Raw genomic sequence first — 6,923 nt, 5'->3', positions numbered from 1 at the left:
AGCAAGGTGGTAATCCACAGAAAAGACCAAACGAAATACAATCAGATCAATGTTCAAATGTTATGTCACAAATATTTAAAATAAAACAATTTACATATTCAGCTTATCATCCACAATCTCAAGGACCATTGGAAATATGGCATTTTTCCCTTAAGACAATAAGACCATAAGAAATAGGAATGAGTGTAGATTATTCAGCCTCTTGAGCCTAGTCTGCCATACTGTAGGATCATGGCTGATCACATCCACTTTCCTATCCTAACCTCATAACCCTTGATTCCCCACATATCAAGCAGCCTTTCATATGCTCAAGAGCTCTGTTCCTGCAGCTCTCTGTGACAAGGAGTTCCAAAGGCTGAAAACCCTCAGAGAAGAAATTTCTCCTCATCTCAGTCTTAAATTGAGACCTCTTAATTCTGAAACTATGTCCGCTGGTCCTAGAATCTCCCAAAGGGAAAACATCTTCTCAGCATTTACTCTATCAGGCCCCTCAAGAATCATATACAATTCAGCGAGATCACAGCGTTTGGTGTGCTTTCCTTTATTGGTCAGAATATTGAGTACAGGAGGTGGGAGGTCATGTTGCGGCTGTACAGGACATTGGTTAGGCCACTGTTGGAATATTGCATGCAATTCTAGCCTCCTTCCTATCAGAAAGATGTTGTGAAACTTGAAAGGCTTCAGAAAAGATTTACAAGAATGTTGCCAGGGTTGGAGGATTTGAGCTACAGGGAGAGGCTGAACAGGCTGGGTCTGTTTTCCCTGGAGCGTCAGAGGCTGAGGGGTGACCTTATAGAGGTTAACAAAATTATGAGGGGCATGGATAGGATAAATAGACAAAGTCTTTTCCCTGGGGTCGGGGAGTCCAAAAGTAGAGGGCATAGGTTTAGGGTGAGAGGGGAAAGATATAAAAGAGATCTAAGGGGCAACATTTTCACGCAGAGGGTGGTACGTGTATGGAATGAGCTGCCAGAGGAAGTGGTGGAGGCTGGTACAATTGCAACATTTAAGAGGCATTTGGGATATGAATAGGAAGGGTTTGGAGGGATATGGGCCGGGTGCTGGCAGGTGTGACTAGATTGGGTTGGGATATCTGGTCAGCATGGACGGGTTGGACCGAAGGGCCTGTTTCCATGCTGTACATCTCTATGACTCTATAACCTTTCATTCACACAGCCACCAGAGAGTGGTGGGTGTGTGGAATGCTCTGCCCCAGAGGGCAATGGAGGTCCAGTCTCCGGATTCATTTAAGAGTTGGATAGAGCTGTAAAGGATAGTGGAATCAAAGGTTATGGAGATAAGGCAGGAACAGGATACTGATTAAGGATGATCAGCCATGATCATATTGAATGGTGGTGCAGGCTCGAAGGGCAGAATGGTCTACTCCTACATCTATTGTCTATTGTCTATTCTTCTAAACTCCGGTGAGTGTGATTAGAGCTTGGTGACAGGAACGTTCTAGAGATTGGAATTTAAAACAAACTCCCTTATGATGTTTTGCCATTCGGGGTGTCTTTAATGAATCCACAAGATTCATTCTATTTGAATTGAAGTATGCATGAGGTGAGAAGATCCCTTAAATTACTGAAAGAAAAATACGAAGCAACCCTCAGAGATGACATTACATGTGTCAAGTTTCCATGATAAACCAACCAATGCATGCCAGCTGGTTCAAAAAACATTTGAAGTGTTCTTCACAAACAATAAAATTTAGAACAGACAAAAGGCCCAAAGTTCAGAATTTTGTGGCTGGAGACCAGTGATTAGTACCATTGCCTGTTTCTGGTGAACCATAAACATTATGATTCATTTATCTTATTAAGACCATAAGGCATAGGAGTGAAAGAAAGGCCATTCAGCCCATCGAGTCCACTCTGCCATTCAATCATGGCATTTCAACTCCACTTACCCGCATTCTCCCCGTAGCCCTTAATTCCTTGTGACATCAAGAATTTATCAATCTCTGCCTTGAAGACATTTAGCGTCCCGGCCTCCACTGCACTCTGCGGCAATGAATTCCATAGGCCCACCACTCTCTGGCTGAAGAAATGTCTCCGCATTTCTGTTCTGAATTTACCCCCTCTAATTCTAAGGCTATGTCCACGGGTTCTAGTCTCCTCAACTAACGGAAACAATTTCCTAGCGTCCACCCTTATTGAATTATTGAATGAAACATAAATTGAATGAATTGATTGATTAATTAATTAATTGAATTATTGTTGTCACAGTACCAAGATACAGTGAAAAATGTTGTTTTACATACTATACAAACAGACCATACCATACAAAGTGCAGCAGGGGAGCAAAACAGAGTGTTAGAGATGCTGAGAAGGTGCAGAGTGAGAGAAAAGAATTTGTATTTGAGAGACCCATTAAAAAGTCTGATAACAGCAGGGAAGAAGCTTTTCTTGAATCTGTTTGTATGTATATTCAAACTTTGATATCTTCTGCCTGATGGAAGAGAGTATAACTGGGGTGGAAAGGGTCTTTGATTATGTTGGTTGATTTCCCGAGGAAGTGTAGATGGAGTCAAACAGAAAATGAAATAATGACTGTCATTTTCATATGTTAAAACAATAAAATGGCAGCAATACAACATAATTACCAAAGATAAACATCTTTGCTATGATGAAAGAAGTAGGGAGTGAAATACAAATGTTGAGCAGTTGAGTATTATTCTGAAATTTAAAATTCGAGAGTCGTCCATCCTGTAATTAGCTGGATGATAATAGGATTTTTAAAAGTTTGATATAAATAATATGCTATCTCCCTGAAAACTATTGGGCTGACTTATTAAAGCTATTTTAGACTCACAAATTGATCTGGGTAAATAGTCCACAGAAAAGGTCTTTGACCATACACGATGTTAATGTAAGGGATGGGTCACCCATTTAGGAACACCTTTATAGATTCTGTCTAAGGAATTCAGTTCAAGTGAGGGGAGAGATCAAGTTCTTGATGGAAAATGTCATCATACTTACTGTAGCTGGAGCTCACCTATTGTAATGGCATAAAAATCAAATGTGTCACATTGATTTTGCATGGATTATCACCAAGTGTTATAACAAAGGTGAATTCATATCCGCTTACACAATTGGAGGATTGCATTGGGAAGATTTGACAAGCAAATAATTTATTAAAGGGGCTTTGAAGAGTTTCATTAACTGATATTTCCAAAGGAATATCAGCTTTTGTTAACCCTTAGTGGATTTTAATGATGTCAAGTCATGCTCTCAAAATGAAAAATGCAGTAGCAACTTTTCAAATGTTAACCAATGAAGTCATTGAAGGATTTACAATTGCGTTGTATATATTGATGATTTGGTCCCAGAAATCAGAGAATGGTTTGTTGGAATTTAATGCTACAATTTGAAAATCATTTATATAGGGCAAAGAGTCAATAACATAGGGCATTCAATTGAGAGCAAGTATGAATGAATGTAAATTTAATTAGTGGCATAGAATGTTATTTACATGGACAGTCCTTGTGTTTTGGTGTGAGTATATTGTTATGAGTAAAATCTGTGCAAGTAAAATAGAAATACTGATGAGATGGTAATAGAAAATGAAAATGCCTCAAGAATTTCTTTCAACTATTTTCTATGGACAGATCATTAGGACACTCACTGACTTGTCATTATTTTTGTTTTCTTTTATTAATTTTGAATTGTGAGCTGAAGACGACTTGCAGTAAAGGGAACAGACCAAAATTTTGTTTTTTTGAGGCCAGGCTTGGAGGTTAATTGATGGCTGAGCCTTGATTAGAAAGGTTCTAACAGACATAGTGACCCAAGGGAAGAACATTGTGTTTAAATAGACAGTAGCTGTTAACAAGATCAGTACCTTGGAATTAGATCTGGCGGGCCTGGAAGAGATCATAAGTTTGAGCAGGTGGCAGTTGTTTAATAGTATTCTAAGCCTCAGTGAGAGTCCATTGGTCTATTTGGCAGAAGCAGAATTAAAGGTATTTTTAAAACTTTTTTTTTAAGAGATAGTTCTGGACTGCTGCTGAGAAACCTTGAAGATTTAAAAGTTCTCTGTCTAATCTGCTACACCAGCTTCTGGAAGCCCAAAGAGTAGAAACCTGAGGTAGAAATATTGCTGCCCTTGCAGGGCTGAACTGAAGTGAACCTGATCAACATTTTGGAAAAAAGTCAAGGAGTCAACTTTTAATCCTGTAAAACAACATATAATGAAAGCCTTTTAAGTAACCTGGTCAGTTTTGTTTCCTTCTCATTACCCCTCGCTGTATTTGTTAGCTGTCTGCCTGGAAACAAATATTTCATGTTTCAAGTACAGACATTAATCAGCTTCGTGTATTTATTTTCTCTCTGCTTAAGTTATTGTGTATTTAATAAATAGTTAGTCTTTTGTTTAAGATACAAAACCAATGTCTCAAAATTAATTATTCCCAAAGTCTGGGATTGATTACTCAAAGGTTTGGTTAGGAGTGACTATTTGGAGGTCTTTTATGGATTAATTTTACTATATTGTGCTGTAACTAGATTTTTGAAATAATGCATAACTTTAAGTTCAGTTTATAGTTTGAATTTTTTTTTAGTTGTTGATGGGATATTGACACTGAGGCCTAGTTGCCCTGCAGAAGGTGATGGTGAGCTGCCTTCTTGACCCTCTGCAGTTGTTAGGGTGTAGAGACTACTGTACTGTTAGGAAGAAATTCCAGGTATTTAGCCCAGTGACACTGAAGGAACTGTGATATATTTCCAAGTCTGGATGGTGTGAGGCTTGGACAGGAACTTAAGTGTGGTGATATTCCCATGTATCTGCAGCCCTTATCCTTCTGATGATAAAGGTGGCCCACTTGGAAGGTGCTGTCTAAACAGCCTCAGTGGGTTATTGCTGTGTATGTTTGAGATGGTTCACATATTGCTACTGAGTATCAGTCATGAAGTGAAAGAATGTTGAATGATGGATGGATGGGTTCCAATCAAGTGAGCTGCTTTGCCCTGGATGGCATCAAGTTTCTTGAGTGCTGTTCAAGCTGTACAGATCCAGGCAAATGAAGAGTATTCCATCACACTGACTTGATTTTTGAAAATTATTAACTGCTTTTACAGAGTCAAGAGGCAAATTACCACAGGATTCTTAGTCTCTGAACTGCTTTTTTCAGCCACAGTATTCATATGGCTAGTCCAATTCAGTCTCTTGTCAATGATAACCTCCAGGATGTTGATAATGGGGGAAACTGTGATAGTAACACCATTGAATGACATGGGGTGATGGTTAGATTCTCTCCTGTTGGAAATAACCATTGCCTGTCATTTGTAAGGCATAAGTGTCCCATCAGTCTAAACTTGGATGCATTTGGGCATGGACTGAGGTGCTGATCAACAAATGATGCTAAACATTGTGCAACATCAGTGAACATCTCCACTTCTGACCTTATGATGGAAGGTACATCATTGATGAAACAGTTGAAGATAGTTGTGCCTAGGACACTACCTGAGGAACTCCTGAAGATATGTCCTGAAGCTAATAACCACAACTAAGAAGACTAACCAATTGACAGTTTTCCCTCTGACCCCAAGTTTGCTGGGGCTACTTGATGCCATACTCAGTCAAATGTTCTCTTGATACCATTGTTGTAGCTATATTGGAATATCTTTGCTAGTGGTGAGGCTAGTTCAGGAGCACAAATCTTTAGCACTTTTGCTAATATGTTGTCAGGGCCCATTGCCTTTGCAGTATCTTTGCCTTTGCATGCACCTATTTTTCAATATCAAAGAGTGAATCAAAGTAATTGAAGATTGTCATCTGTGAACCTGGGGATCTGTGGGGGAGGCCATGATGGATCGTCTGCTTGGCCATTTTTGGACTTTCGCATTGAAGAACTGGGGTCCTGAATTGTTGAGGATTGGGATACTTATAGATTTTCCACAACCATGCTGTGAGGATTCTATAACCAACATAAACTGCCCTAATCTCATGAACACACTTGGTCATCACCTCAAAAAATTAAAGGATTTTTTTAGGCATGACCTTCCTCTGACAAAGGCTTGCCATGACCCAACTCACTAGCCACACTATCTTATATAAAAAATGTCTTGAAACCAACAGCTAGGCTTCTCCGACCACTCGGATTCATGACAGCCCATAACCGACAGCCACGCTCAGACAACTCATCAGAACTTTTACGTGAAAGTGGTCATGGGTTTGGAAGGTGCTGTCTAAGGATCTTTTGGTGAGTTTCTGCAGTGCATCTTGAAGATATCTTCCTACAGAATTCATACAGAATCTCCCTGATTCAGATAGAATGGAAACAGACCTTTTGGCTCAACTTGTTCATTCTGACCAGGATTCCTGGACTGAACCACTCCCATTTGCCTACATTTGGCTCATATCCCTCTAAACTTTTCCTATCCATGTAGCTGTCCAAATGTTTTTTTAAATGTTATAATTGTACTAACCTCTACCACTTCCTCTGGCAGCTCACTCCATATGTGCATTACCCTCTGCATTGAGTATAGGAGTTGGGAAGCCATGTTGCCACTGTACAGGACATTGGTTAGGTCACTTTTGGAATATTGTATGCAATTCTGTTCTCCTTGTAAGGGGCAACTTTTTCACGCAAATGGTGGTGAATGTATGGAATGAGCTACCAGAGGAAGTGGTGGAGGCTGGTACAATTACAGTATTTAAAGGGCATCTGGATGGATATATGATTGGAAGGCTTAGAGAGACATGGGCCAAGTGCTGGCAAATGGGACTAGATTAATTTAGAATGTCTGGTCGGCATGGACGAGTTGGATTGAAGGGTCAGATTCCATGTTGTCCACCTCTATGACTTAGAAAAATATTGCTAAGTTAAAAATCACACAACACTAGGTTGTAGTCCAACAGGTTTAATTGGAAGCACACTAGCTTTCGGAGCGTCACTCCTTCACCAGGTGATAGTGGAGGGC

The sequence above is a fragment of the Hemiscyllium ocellatum genome, chromosome 30, assembly GCF_020745735.1.
Source record: "Hemiscyllium ocellatum isolate sHemOce1 chromosome 30, sHemOce1.pat.X.cur, whole genome shotgun sequence".
Lineage (NCBI taxonomy): Eukaryota > Metazoa > Chordata > Chondrichthyes > Orectolobiformes > Hemiscylliidae > Hemiscyllium > Hemiscyllium ocellatum.
Note: the sequence above shows the minus strand (reverse complement) of the source record.